Consider the following 14,329-nt stretch of genomic DNA (forward strand, 5'->3'; position numbering starts at 1 on the left):
CATCTGTCTTTTGGTGCCTCATCAGCTACCCCTGTCATATTGTCTGCTCTCTTCAGTATTCCATTTGAGATAAATTAACACCTTTGAGACTAACATAGAAGAAGAATGTGTTGTTGAAGGTTTACATGGCCAGAATCACTGGGTTGATGTGAGTTTTTCGGGCTGTATGGCCATGTTCCAGAAACATTTTCTCCTGACATTTCGCCCACATCTATGGCAGGCATGCTTAGAGGTTGTGAGATCTGTCGGAAGCTAGACAAGTGGGGTTTGTATATCTGTGGAAGGTCCAGGGTGGGAGAAAGAACTCTTGTCTGTTTGAGGTAAGTGTGAATTTTGCAATTGGCCACCTTGCTTTGCGTTGAAAAGCCTTGCAGCTTCAAAGCCTCGCTGCTTCCTGCCCGGATGAATCCTTTGTTGCGAGGTATTAGCTGGCCCTGATTGTTTCCTGTCTGGAATTCCCCTGTTTTTTTAGTGTTGTTCTTTATTTACTGTCCTGATTTTAGAGTTTTTTAATACTGGTAGCTATATTTTGTTCATTTTCATGGTTTCCTCCTTTCTGTTGAAATTGTCGACATGCTTGTGGATTGCAATGGCTTCTCTCTGTAGTCTGACCTGGTGTTGTTAGAGTTGTCCAGCATTTCTGTGTTCTCAAATAATATGCTGTGTCCAGGTTGGCTCAAGTGCTCTGCTGACTTCTCTGGTTGAATTAGTCTGCAGTGCCTTTCGTGTTACTTGATTCATGTTTGGGCAAGGCTGCATTTGCAGGAAGCAGCCAAGCTTTGAAGCTGGAAGGCTATTTTATGTTAGTCAGGGTGGTGAACTGCAATATTCACACTTGCCTCAAACAGACAACAGACACCCTGGACATTCCACAGATAAATAAACCCCATTTGCCTAGTTTCCAACAGACCTCACAACCTCCGAGGATGCCTGCCATAGATGTGGATGAAATGTCAGGAGAGAATGCTTCTGGAACATGGCCATACAGCCCAGAAAATTCACAGCAACCCAGAGAGCAAGAAGTTGGTAGCATAAACTTTCATAGACATAAGTGTACAAAAACTTAGGTACCACCTTTTTGTCAGTCTCAAAGGTGTTCTTCAAGATCCCTTTGCATACTGGTTTTACGGACTATGTTAGTCTGTAAAACCAGTATGCAAAAGGATCTTGAAGCTCACCTTTGAGACTGACGTGGCTATGTCTTTGAATTCATGGCCATGCCTTTGAATTCAATCCCTAATAGACATGCAGGGGATTTTCATCTGGGATATTCTGCATGGAAAGCATGTGTTCTTCCACAAAGCTAAGGCCTTTAATGGTCATAGTAGTTTGTTTTTGTCTGCCTGATCCTGGAGGTATTGAAGAAATTTCCCTAAAAGAAGCAAATCATCAGAGTACCACAACTCAAAAGGTCTAAGTTCGATATAATGAATACTGTAATTAAAATTGGCAGATGACCCATATGCTCTAGTTTTTTCTATTATAATATTGGTACACCAATAACATCAGCAGTAAAAATGATGAGGCTTGTTAGATTCAGCATAATATAATCCTCCCCAATTATTTCATCTACCCTTAATTAACAGTTATATAATCTCAGTTGAATGAGGAAGATGGGCTGCACAGGCATGGCTGGCTCTGATGCTCAAAATGTCAGTATAAGGTTCTTCCTTGGGGCGGGGGTGTTAACCAATCCAGACATTTGGTTGCTAAAATTTACACTAGATTAATTCATATTTCAAAGAAAATTTCTCTCTCATGGTCATCACAATATTTTGTAATAATGAAAATCATACTGTTCCTTAAAGGTAAAGGTTTCCCCTGACGTTAAGTCCAGTCATGTCTGACTCTGGGGGTTGGTGCTCATCTCCATTTCTAAGCCGAAGAGCCGGCGTTGTCCGTAGACACCTCCAGGTCATATGGCCGGCATGACTGCATGGAGCGCCGTTACCTTCCCGTCAGAGTGGTACCTATTGATCTACTCACATTGGCATGTTTTCAAACTGCTAGGTTGGCAGGAGCTGGAGCTAACAGCGGGCGCTCAAGCCGCTCCCGGGATTTGAACCTGGGACCTTTCAGTCTGCAAGTTCAGCAGCTCAGCGCTTTAACGCACTTCGCCACCGGGGCTCCCTACTGTTCCTTACCTACATGTAAAGTATTTTTTTCCTTCAGGCTGTGAAGAGTACAGTTACATACAGTATAGTATTATTTAATCTAAGTTCTCTGATATCCCATTTGAGGACATTGTAAAGTTGGACAAACTAAGAAGTCCCCTGTTGAGTGAGAAGGGCGGGATATAAATATTGTAATAAATAAATAAATAAATAAGAAGACTAAACATGTCTCACTTTGCTGGCTTCTCTGTGTGTCAGCATTCATATCCAAATTCTTAGGACTGAATGGGCTCAAAAAACAACCCTAAATGAGTTTAATATAAAGACCTTTTTAAAATAGCTGACACGGCCAGTGAATGAGGGAGAGTTGAGAACCAGGAGATCTAGATTGCCTCACAATCAAGTTGGCAATGTAGGGATGAAGAAATACAGCCATCTACTTGAGAAGTAGCTTGAGAGGAGGACAAATTATCAGTTCAGATTTTGCATCTCCTGGCTTCAGCTTATTCCTCATATCTTTACATTTTGGTTCTACATCCATAAATATTCATGTATAGTCCCTTTCAAAAGCTGGGTAACACCAGAGGCAGGTTGAAGCTCCACCAATTCCAAGGCAGCTCTAGTAATAGCAGGATGTTTCCAGGGGTTTTTCCTCTATAAAGTTTCCCCTTCAGCCTTTTCTGGCAATCATTTAAAACCTTTCTCCAGTATGGGTGAATGTCATTACCTGAAACAAAGTCTATCAAATAGAATTTGGGGTTGTTGGGGGGAAATGCATCCTTTAGGATTTTTCTTTTAAGTATTACAAGAAGCACCTGCTCTTTAGAAATGTAAACTCGGTGGTAGCAACATTTGCTGATGGGAAACTAGTGTGTCAGTGAAAGGCTTCATTTGCTTTTCATGTGTTGCTGTTTTCAAAAGCCCTTATGATTCTGTATAAGACTTAGATAATATTCTAACAAAGTTCCTGTTCCTTGGGTGATGTAACATCGTACAATCTTTGGAATGTATGACCGAGTACAAATAGATTTGATGGGAAACCTGGCTGTTTTTCCTTATCATGATTAATCAAATGCCTGAACATTTTAAAATGCCCAGGGCATGGTTTTCTGCAGTCCTCCCATGTGTTTTGGACTTCAGCTCCTAAAATTCCTGACCATTAGGCAAGCTGAATTGGTCTCAAACTCCTGGAGGGCCACAGGTTGTGCAGGCTTGATTTATCGTCTCATATTACTACCTCAAAGGCCGTGGTGGCAGAGGCGGTCCAACCATAAGGCGAACTAGGCACTTGCCTGTGGCGCCATCGTCCCAGGGGCGCCATCGTCCTGAGAGGAGGGCACCACTCTCCACCTCTTTTGGGCCTTCCGGCGGCCACGCTGGGCCTCCCGGTGCCCGTGCTGGGCTTTCCAGCCGGCGCAGACCCACCTTCGCACCACAGGAGCCCACCTTTGGGGCCTTCAGAGATTGTGAGGTCTGTGGGAACTTGGAAGCTAGGTATGTGGGGTTTATATATCTGTAGAAGGTCCAGGGTGGGAGAAAGAACTTTTCTTTGAAGCAGGTGTGAATGTTGTAATTAATCACCTTGATTAGCATTTAATGGCCCTGTGGCTTCAAGGCCTGGCTTTTTCTTGCCTGGGAGAATCTTTTTTTGGGAAGTGTTAGCTGTCCCTGATTGTTTACTGTCTGGATTTCTTCTGTTTTCAGAGTGTTGTTCTTTATTTATTGTCCTGATTTTAGAGGGTTTTTTTTAATGCTGAGGGCTATCTGGGTTATCTAAGTCCACACTGCCCTATATCCCTGTTCAATGTTTAGTGCTAAATTCGCAAATATAGTAATTCCTACATAACATTACCATGTATTGAACTGCTTTTTCTATTGATTTGTTGAAAAACATGATGTTTTGGTGCTTAATTTGAAAAATCATAATGTAATTTGATGTTTAATAGGCTTTTCCTTTATCTTTCCTTATTATCCAACATTTTCGCTTATCCAACGCTTTTATTTTTCAGTGATCGTGGGGGGGGGGGCGCCAAAATTCTGTTCGCCTACACTTGAAAAATACCTAAGGCCGGCTCTGCGTGGTGGTGCAGCGAGTTAAACTGCTAAGCTGCAGAACTTGCTGATCAGAAGGTCAGTTTGAATCTGTGGACGGAGTTAGCTCCAGCTTCTGCCAACCTAGCAGTTCGAAAACATGCAAATGTGTGTAGACCAATAGGTACTGCTTCGACAGGAATGTAACAACACTCCATGTCATGCTGGCCACATGACCTAGGACGTGTTTACGGACAACGCCAGCTCTTTGGCTTAGAAATGGAGATGAGCACCAACCCCCAGAATCAGACTTGACTAGACGAAACCTTTACCTTTATTACTACCTCAAACACAAGAACATATGAAGAGTTACAGGGTGGATGATGTACCTGAAGGGGGAGCATGTTAGATTCATATTAACAGAAGAAGTACTGCATCTCGTACTTCTCACCACCACCACCAACTGCCAACTGGAAGAAATGAGCGAGGTTCAGTGTGTTCCGGAAGAGCTTGCAGTTCCTTTGAAGGACCAAATAGATTGTGTGGGAGGATCTGTCATTAATATTAGAGGTTCAATTAAGCACTGTAGCTCAGAACATATTTTTCCAATTTGGCCGATACCACAGATGTGTCCCAAAGTGGAGCAGTTTGAACCCAGTTATGTATGTGGCAACCTTTCTGTCCAAATTACAATAATTGTTTAACTGTAGGGGAATGCTTTTTAAAGACGGACTAAAAACTGAACTGGCAAGAAGAGCTTTGACTGAGGCACAATATTAATATACACATAATGCACTCATTGATTGAACCTGTCACCTTCCTGTTCGCTACAATCCAGTACTGGTTTTGAGTAATAAAGCTCTACTCAGACCTCTGAAGATGCCAGCCACATATGCAGGTGAAACATCAGGAAAGAATGCTACTGAAACATGGCCACAGCCCGAAAAACTCACAGCAACCCAAAGCTCTGCTCAGCTTGAGACCTCAGGCATAACTTAAGTACATAATGTATGAAGAGCCCTGCTGGATCAGAGTAAAAGTCTAGAAATAGAGGAGTGAAGTTTGGGGAGATCCATCATTCAACGCCACCCTAGCTCTGGTGTTCACCAGCACCTGACAAAAGCCGATTGTCTCTAATACTGTAAATAATATATAGTTGTCGATATGAGTAGACATTGACAGCCATATCCTATATTTTTTCTTCGTGTACTCTGTGAATGCACACTAATGGAGAAGCTGCGCCTGCGCAGGTTCCGACGGAAACTCTTCCAAGCTGAAGTTCAAATTTTGGCGGTAACCACGCCCCCCTTCCCAAGGGGCATATAAGGCAGCCCCGGGCGTCAGCTCTCCAGTTCCTTTTTTTCCGCCGCAAGGTTCACTTCGGACTCTTCGCATGTCTACTACTTGTTTCAAACGCTGCACGCAGTGCGCTGCTAAAATTCCTGATTCCGACGGCCACACCAAGTGTCTCTTCTGTCTTGGCGAGGCTCATGTGGTCGGTACCTGCCTCTTCTGCCTAGCTCTCACGGCTCAGGCCAGAAAGAACAGAGCCGCTAGGCTCAGAGCGGCGCTCTACGAAAGATCTCTCGCGCCAGAACCACTCCGTCGACGTCAGGTGCGTCGTCGTCTTCAGCTCTGAGAGCAATGTCGGTGCCAACAGCTAAGGCTCCGACAGCTAAAGCCTCCTCGGTCTCGTCCAGGGCGTCTAGGACCTCCAGGGCCGCTAAGCCTGTCAAGCCACCGTGTACTGTGACGACGGCTACCGTGTCGACCCGCTCCGGAAAGGTGGGGCCTTCCTCGACGTCGAGCTCTCTTGCTTCGGTGACCTCGATCCGCTCTCGTATCGGCTCCCCTCCATCCTCCTCTGCTATCAAAATAGCCTTTAAGAGGGCTCACGAGGAGTCTCGTCGAGTGCAATCTGACTCAGCTGTGGTTCCTCCAACACCAGGCAAATCCTTGAGGGTTGCGTCTAAGCAACCGGCGACAAAAAAAACGGCTGACTCAGCGCTCCTCTTCTTCGGCTTCCTCAAAGAGGGACCCGCCGTCCTCCTCGGCAACCTCCTCGAGAAGGTCTTCTCCGATTGTGCTGGCCCAGAGGCCTAGAGATGTCTCTCAATCCCCTTTGCACCCCCTGTCTGAGGGGGAGCTGCAAGACTCACCCCACCACTTTACCCAAACGGTGGTCAGGGTGCCAGTGCCGGAGCCTCTTGCACCGCTTCACTCATCGCGCCAAGAGCTCTTCCCTCCCACCTCGACACCGGAGCGTGGCAGACAAACGGCTCGCCTGGCTCAAGCAGCCCAGGCCTCAGCCTCTAAAGACTCTCGGCTCCCAGCCGTCTCTTCCTGTGAGGCCATGCCTCCACCCGAGACTGTACTTTCTTCTCCCCCTCAGTCCCCCCAAGGGGCTGAGGAGGAAGATGTCGACATTGACCGCCCAGACTCTGTCCTCTCGGCCTCGGTGGTCTCTCTCGGCCTCGACCTCTCTCCTCCTCACGATGCGTATGAGGCGGACCCGCCTTCTCCTACTGACAATATTTGTGCTTTCTCTGATCAAATGGTCAGAATGGCCGACGCCCTGGGTATGGAGATCAAGCAGACCTCCAAAGCAGTGTCTGATCCAGTTTTCAAAAGGGTGCAGGCCCAAGCTCCGCCGGCCACGCTACTCACTTTCCTGCCTTATCTCTTGGACGTTATCCAGGCCTCCTGGAAAACCCCTTCCTCCATACCCCCAACCTCGAAGAGAATCGAGACTTGGTACCGTACTGACAACGATACCCTGGAGTGGCTGAAACACCACCCCGACCCCAACTCCCTGGTCGTCAAGGCCTCCCAATCCTCAGGTCGTCAGTCGAACACTCCGGCCGACAGAGAAGGGAAGCGCTTCGACGCCGTGGGTCGAAAGCTTTACTCCGGAGCCCCTTTTACTTTGCCGGATGGCGAACTACGGAGCCTGCATGGGTGCCTACCAGCAAATTATCTGGGAGAAGGCACAACCCTTCTTCGCTAAACTGTCGGATGAAGACCGCTCCGTTCTTACCACCCTCCAACAGGAGGCTGACTCGCTCGCTCATCACCAAATCCAGATGGCGAAACATACCGGGGACACGGCGGGCAAAATGATTGCCTACGCGATTGCCATCCGTCGCCACGCCTGGCTGAGGTCATCAGGTCTCTCCTCATCCTCCAGACAGGTCATTGAGGACCTCCCTTTTGACGCACTTGGACTATTTAATTCCGGTACCGATGATAAACTCAAGTTCAATCATGACTTTAAAATTCTTGCGTCCAAATGTGGCGACCAACCGCAGCCACAGCGTACCCGCTGGTTCCCTCATCGCTTCCGTCGCTTCCCGCCGCAATCCTTCCGGCACCAATCTTTCAAACGCCCCTCGGGCTCGAACAATCAAAGCCATCACCAACCCCGTCGGGGGCCTCATCCGCAAAAGCAACGGGGTCGAACCACCCCCGCTCCTCCACAGGCTCACCGGCGTACCTGACGCCATCCTTTTTTGCCAAAGCTCCTCGTCCGCTACCGATGTAGAACCCACGCTGCCTCGACACTCCTGTGCCTTCGCCGACCGCCTGGCCCCCTTTTACAATCAATGGGAGTCCATCACTTCAGATGCTTGGGTTCTTCGCATTGTCCAAGAGGGCTACGCCTTAGAGTTCACAGAGCTCCCACCTACAGGTCACATTCTCTCTTCAACTCCTTCTCCAGAAATACTGGCCGAAATCGATGCCCTCCTGGCCAAAGGGGCCATCCGTCCCTCTCCTCCCGAACTGGACCCGCAAAGCTTCTTCTCCAGGTACTTCACGGTCCCGAAGAGGGGGGGCGGGCTACGCCCCATTCTAGACCTAAGGGCCCTCAATATCTTCATTCGCCCTTCCAAATTCAGAATGGTCTCTATTGCCTCTATTCTCCCGATGCTGCAGCGGGGAGACTACTTTGCCTCCATAGACTTATGAGACGCTTACTTCCACGTAGCGATAAGGGAGGCTCACAGACGTTTCCTCTGTTTCAAAGTCTTCGACCAAACTTATCAATTTACCGTTTTACCCTTCGGCCTAGTCACGGCTCCAAGGGTCTTTACCAAAGTTGTCGCCGCCGTAGCGGCCCACCTCAGGCTACATGGCATCACGGTCTTTCCCTATCTGGACGACTGGCTTCTGGTCGGGCCCGACCCTGTACTTCTCGAAAGCCACGTCTCCTTCACGCTGCGTCTCCTAAACTCTCTCGGCCTCCAACTCAAAGCCGAGAAGTCAAATCTCTCCCCGTCGACCAAAATTCGATTCATCGGAGCTCTCTTCGACTCCGTCACACAGACTGTCTCGTTACCGCTCGACAGATTCCTAGCTCTCCGCCACCAGATCGCCCTATGTCGATCCGCCTGGAGGGTCCGAGCCCGTGCCGTTCAAGTCCTTTTAGGCCACATGGCCTCCACGGTTCTCACGACCCCCTTCGCCAGGCTGCGTCTCCGGGTTCTACAAAGGTGGTTTATAGACACTTTCAAGCCGCTCTACCACCACAACTCGAAGTACCTGTCGATACCGTCAAACGTTCGCCAATCCCTCTCATGGTGGACGTCTCACCGGAACGTGTGCAGGGGTCTTCCATTTCATCCAACCCTACCTTCAATAACCATAACCACGGACTCCTCCACCTACGCTTGGAGAGCCCACATGAACGGCCTGACGGTCCAAGATCTTTGGTCCCCATCCGAGAGGTCCAACCACATAAACTTTCTCGAGCTTCTCGCCATCTTCAAAGCCCTGAAAGCTTTCTCCCGCCTCATCTGCCACAAATCCATCCTCATTCAATCGGACAATCTAGTAGCAGTCTTCTACATCAACAAACAGGGCGGTACGGGTTCGAGAAAGTTGATGCACCTCTCCTCCCGCCTCTGGCTTTGGTGCATAGCCCACGACGTCCAAGTCTCCGCGATTCACCTTCCGGGTGCCCAAAACGATTTGGCGGGTGCCCTCAGCAGGATGACATCCTCCTCCCACGAGTGGAAGCTCGATCCCAAGATTCTCCACAATCTGTTCCTCGACTGGGGGCGACCTACTCTGGACCTTTTTGCCTCTCCCCAAAACGCTCAACTATGGAGCGAGGCTCCCCCCGAACTCCTTTCCAGGCTGCCTAGGGGACGCCTTTCTGCTGGACTGGTCAGCAGAGATGCTTTATCTCTTTCCCCCTATTCCCCTCATACCGAAAGTCCTCGAAAGACTCCTCTCGATCTCAGTCACAGCGATTCTCATAGCTCCGGCCTGGCCCCGCCAGCCGTGGTATCCAGCCCTTCTTCGTCTCTCCAGAGGAACGTTTCGCCCTCTGCCTCCCTCACCGCACCTTCTCTCCAGAGAGGACGGTCAAATTCTTCACCTGGACCTTCCTTCTCTTCATCTCACTGCGTGGAAGATTCTTACCTAACCTCCCTTCCACAAAACCTCCAGGATGTTCTTCGGGCAGCCCATAAGCCGGCTACAACCAAAGCTTATACCTACAAGCTTTCTCGCTTTCACGCCTTCCTTCGATCCCGTGATATCGACTCCTTTCCAACTTCGGTACCGGTGGTCCTCGACTTCCTCATGACTCTCGTCGAGAGAAAATTCTCTCTCGCTTCTATTAAGGCTTACCTCGCAGCCCTTTCCTGGTCTTTTCAACGCCATGGTCAGCCGTCTCTCTTCTCTCACCACCTGATCAAAACCTTTCTCCGAGGCTACAACAACATCTGCCCACCGTCGCTGCCGCCTACGCCGGGCTGGAACCTCAAACTTGTGCTCTCTCAACTCACATCCGCTCCCTTCGAACCACTGGCCTCAACTGATCTCCGCTTGCTTTCGTGGAAACTAGCCTTCCTAGTGGCGATCACTTCGGCACGACGGCCATCCGAGCTTGCTGCTCTCAGGGTCGATGAGCCATATCTACGTTTCCACCACGACCGTGCTGTCCTTCGCCCGGACATTACCTTTCTCCCTAAGGTGGTGTCAGCTTTCCACCTCAATCAGGACATTGTCCTACCAGCTTTCTTCTCTAATCCCTCCTCTCCTCTCGAGCGAAAACTGCACCTTCTCGACGTTCGCAGAGCGCTCCTCTTCTACAAGGACCGTACCAGGGGCATCCGTAAGACTCAGAGACTCTTTGTCGCCTATGCCCCGGACAAGTTGGGTAACCCCATCTCCTCCCAAAGGTTGTCCCATTGGATTGCTCAGGCCATTGAGTTGGCTTACGAGCTGGCCAAGCGCCCTCCCCCTCCATCCATCCGTCCGAGATCAACGAGGGGCCTCTCGGCTTCGACCGCCTTCCTCAGGGGTATTCCGCTCGACTCCATTTGCAAAGCGGCAATCTGGTCGAACCCACTTACATTTGTTTCTCACTACAGGCTAGACAACAAAGCCCTGAAAGACTCGGCCTTCGCAAGATCGGTGCTCTCATCTTGCTTATCCTGACTCTCAAACGGCCTTCTTCTCCCTATACTCACCCGCAGGTGACTCTCTATACCTCTCCTTCAAGCTATGGGGCCAGTTTTCTCCCCATACCTACACCTCCGGGGACATGTTTTTCCCTGATTGTGTTGGGCCGTTGCTCTGTAACACTTTATTGACCCTGATGGGTGTGCCAAGTTATATGATGTTTCCCCTCTTCCCCTGGGAGAGCGTTCATATGCACTGTACTCAACTTTCGTGTTCTATTACGTTTATTCAGTATTTTCCCTGATATGTTCCGTTTCTTATGTTATGTTCATGCTGACATTGCACTGGTCCTTTCGGACAACTTGTTGCACTGGTCTCTTGGGACTATTACCTCAATGTGTCCTGATGCACTGGTCTCTTGGGACTGTTATCTCAATGTGTCCTAATAAACTTATGTTTGGACATTCACTGGTTGTCGAGTTTGCCTTGTCCCACCATCCGGGACCTTAGCGTGTCAGTCTCCATTAGTGTGCATTCACAGAGTACACGAAGAAAAAGGACAGGTTGCTTACCTGTAACCATGTTTCTTCAAGTGTACTCTGTGAATTCACACAAACCCGCCCTTCCTTCCCCTCTGGCAAACCTCTCCCTTTCTCATTGCCTTAGCGGCGTAGGAACTGGAGAGCTGACGCCCGGGGCTGCCTTATATGCCCCTTGGGAAGGGGGGCGTGGTTACCGCCAAAATTTGAACTTCAGCTTGGAAGAGTTTCCGTCGGAACCTGCGCAGGCGCAGCTTCTCCATTAGTGTGAATTCACAGAGTACACTCGAAGAAACATGGTTACAGGTAAGCAACCTGTCCGTATTTCTTTAATTTAATTTCTCTTTCTGTCTCAGGTGGGAAGCCCTTATTGCATTTTGCTGATGTGAGCCCTATCATTTAGTTACACAGTGTGTGAAGTACTTCCTTTTATCTATATAAAAGATAAATAATATTTGAAGAGCCAAAAGGGTTTCATGTGGAAGATGGGGAGGTTGCTGCTGTCCAAAGAGAGGTTGTAAACTATAACATTCAGATTACAAATAGGGATTTCACTTAAACATTAGGACAATGATGGGCAACCTTCTGTGCTTGGTGTGTCAAAATTCACCAAAAAACGTAGCATGACTTGGGTGGTGTGTCACTTTGAGAAAAAAACCATAATTTCGCAATATGTATAGTTTAAATAACAAAAATATATAATTGTAAAATATAACTGTATTAGTAAATCAAAAACTATTTACTACCATTATTTCCATGTACAACAATCTATGGTACCTCTTGCAGTTTCCATACTGATTTCTCTCTATTCTAGTTTCAATGTAGTCATGAGCAATGAATAATATAATAATAATATAATAGTAATAATATGATAATATACTACATAAAAATGTAATGTGCATAATTCCCATGGAGTAAACAACAAAACCACTGGACCAAATCACACCAAATTTGGCCACAAAAGACATAGTCGTCCAATCAATCTGCATGCAGCACCGTGTCAGCAAAAATGGCTAGGCGTGTCAGTGCTGGCACGCGTGTCATAGGTTGGCCATCACTGCATTAGGACTTGGCCAACATTACCTAGTGAGTTTCCATGGCTGAAACCTACTAGGTCTCCCTGAAATGTAGTGATCAGATCACAACAGCATTCTGGCCACCTGACTATTCATCACCAAATGCTCAACATGTAAAAAATTAGTACTAATACAGAACCCTTCCATTGTTTATATTACAATATTACGATACTATGCCATTTATGCTAGGACTTAACAAATTGTGGACATTTAGAAGCAAGTTTTATCAGTCCTGGTGAACATAAATACAAAGGATCACAAAATGTGGGGTTGGCCCAGAGTGGCAATACTCCCAACTGGTCATCAGGGCAGCTACACTGCCCATCTTCCTGCAGCAGCAGCAGTAAGATGAAGTCCCAATTTTGTTCAATCTCAGTGGATGGTCACACAAAAGTTGACTGACGCAACCTGGGGATCACAACCAGACACAGTGAAGACATCTGCCTTTGCGCTTTGCTACTCTGTTGCTGAATATGCATGCCCAGTGTGGAATACATCTCACCATGTTAAAACAATGGATGGGGCTCTTAATGAAACATTCCACATTATCACAGGATGTCTACACCCTACACTAGTGGAAAAATTATACTGTTTAGCTGGTATTGCATCACCTGACATCCACCAGGAAGTAGCAGCTACTAATGAAAGGACCAAGGCAGTGACATCTCCAGCCCATCCTCTGTTCGGATATCAGCCAGCACGCCAACTCCTTAAATCAAGAAATAGCTTCCTAAGCTCTACAGAGATAATTGCAGCAACACCTCAGCAAGCAAGAATCCAAGCAGTGGCTGATACCAGATGGGAAACTCCCCCCTGGGCACACAGAAGATTGGGTGACTTGGAAGACACTGAACAGACTGGCACCAGGAGATGCAGAGCTAACTTGAAGAAATGTGACTACAAAGTGGAGTCCACGACATGCAAGTGTGGAGAAGAGCAGCCACAGCCACTTACTACAATGCAACCTGAGCCCTGCTACATGCACAATGGAGGATCTTCTTACAATGACACCAGAGGCACTCGAAGTGGCCAGCTTATGGTCAAAGGAAATCTAGTATAATGCCAAGTATTTAACTTTATGATTTTTCTATACATTATAACTGTATTCTCAATTCGCTTCTTAAATAATTGATGGTCATCCTCATCTTTGTCGTTCTGTTGCCGTAGCAGCAACCACGGAGCTCTGGAGAGCACTTGGCTGTTGCCAGGCACCTTTGACAATGTCAACAAAGGCACCTTGGCAATATGAAGAAAAGAGGGGGGGAACATGGGGGCAATGCATCTCCTTTCTCCCCTCCTTTAACCGGGTTTGCATAGGTGCCTTGACTGACATCCGCTCTGTGACCATGGCTGTAGCGACATAGGACAAAAAAAAGGTAGGTGCCATCTTCTTTTCCTTGTGGCACAGAACGCTGAAAGTCCACAGATGTTATCCAGATGCCCAGGGATGACTTCTGACCCTGCTCAGGGTATATGGCCCTTGTAGACAGGCCCTTTTTGAACATAACTCATTAACCCTCATACCTTGGACATTTTCATTTTAACTCTTTTAATCTTATTCTGTTCTCTGTGGAATTGGTGGTGGTTTTATCTCTTCAGATTTTAATTGTGTAGGTATTCTCAAAGTGTCGTTCTGTTGGTATTGTACATAGGAATTTTCTTGGTTCATTGAATTGGGTTTTTGTTTGTTTGTTTCCTGTTCCACTGTTACACTTTATTCAGTGTTATACAGCAAACTTGTTTATAGCAGTTTGAAGTTCAGCCTGGGATGTTTATGTGATCCTGGGTATATACCCTGTTTCACCCAAAATAAGACATCCCCGGATAATAAGACCTAGTAGAAGTTTTACTGAATTGTTAAATATAAGGTCTCCCCCGAAAGTAAGACCTAGCAAAGTTTTTGTTTGGAAGCATGCCCAGCACCTGCCAAACAGAACACCAGAGCATGCAGGATTGGTAAATGTACATACCAGTTGTACATGGAAATAATGGTAGTAACAAGAAATTCTTGATAGGATTCACAGTTTGTCTGGTTATGCTGGTTTGTGATGACAACTACTGTATAATATATAATAAATGTTCATTTTTTTAGTTCTACAATAAATGTGAATTCTTCATGGAAAAATCAGACATCCCCTGAAAATAAGACCTAGCACAT

The 14,329-nt window shown here is 47.4% G+C and overlaps 1 protein-coding gene across 1 annotated transcript in view; it reads left to right on the forward strand.

The window, feature by feature from the left end:
• Positions 1-13,417: 13,417 nt before the first annotated feature.
• ogdhl (oxoglutarate dehydrogenase L) overlaps positions 13,418-14,329 on the forward strand; it is a 116,703-nt gene continuing 115,791 nt past the window's right edge. Inside the window, exon 1 of the mRNA XM_062975799.1 lies at positions 13,418-13,547. The gene's annotated coding sequence lies outside the window, so the exon portion shown is untranslated. The remainder of the gene's footprint in view (positions 13,548-14,329) is intronic.

This window comes from Anolis carolinensis, chromosome 3 (genome assembly GCF_035594765.1).
Source record: "Anolis carolinensis isolate JA03-04 chromosome 3, rAnoCar3.1.pri, whole genome shotgun sequence".
NCBI lineage: Eukaryota > Metazoa > Chordata > Lepidosauria > Squamata > Dactyloidae > Anolis > Anolis carolinensis.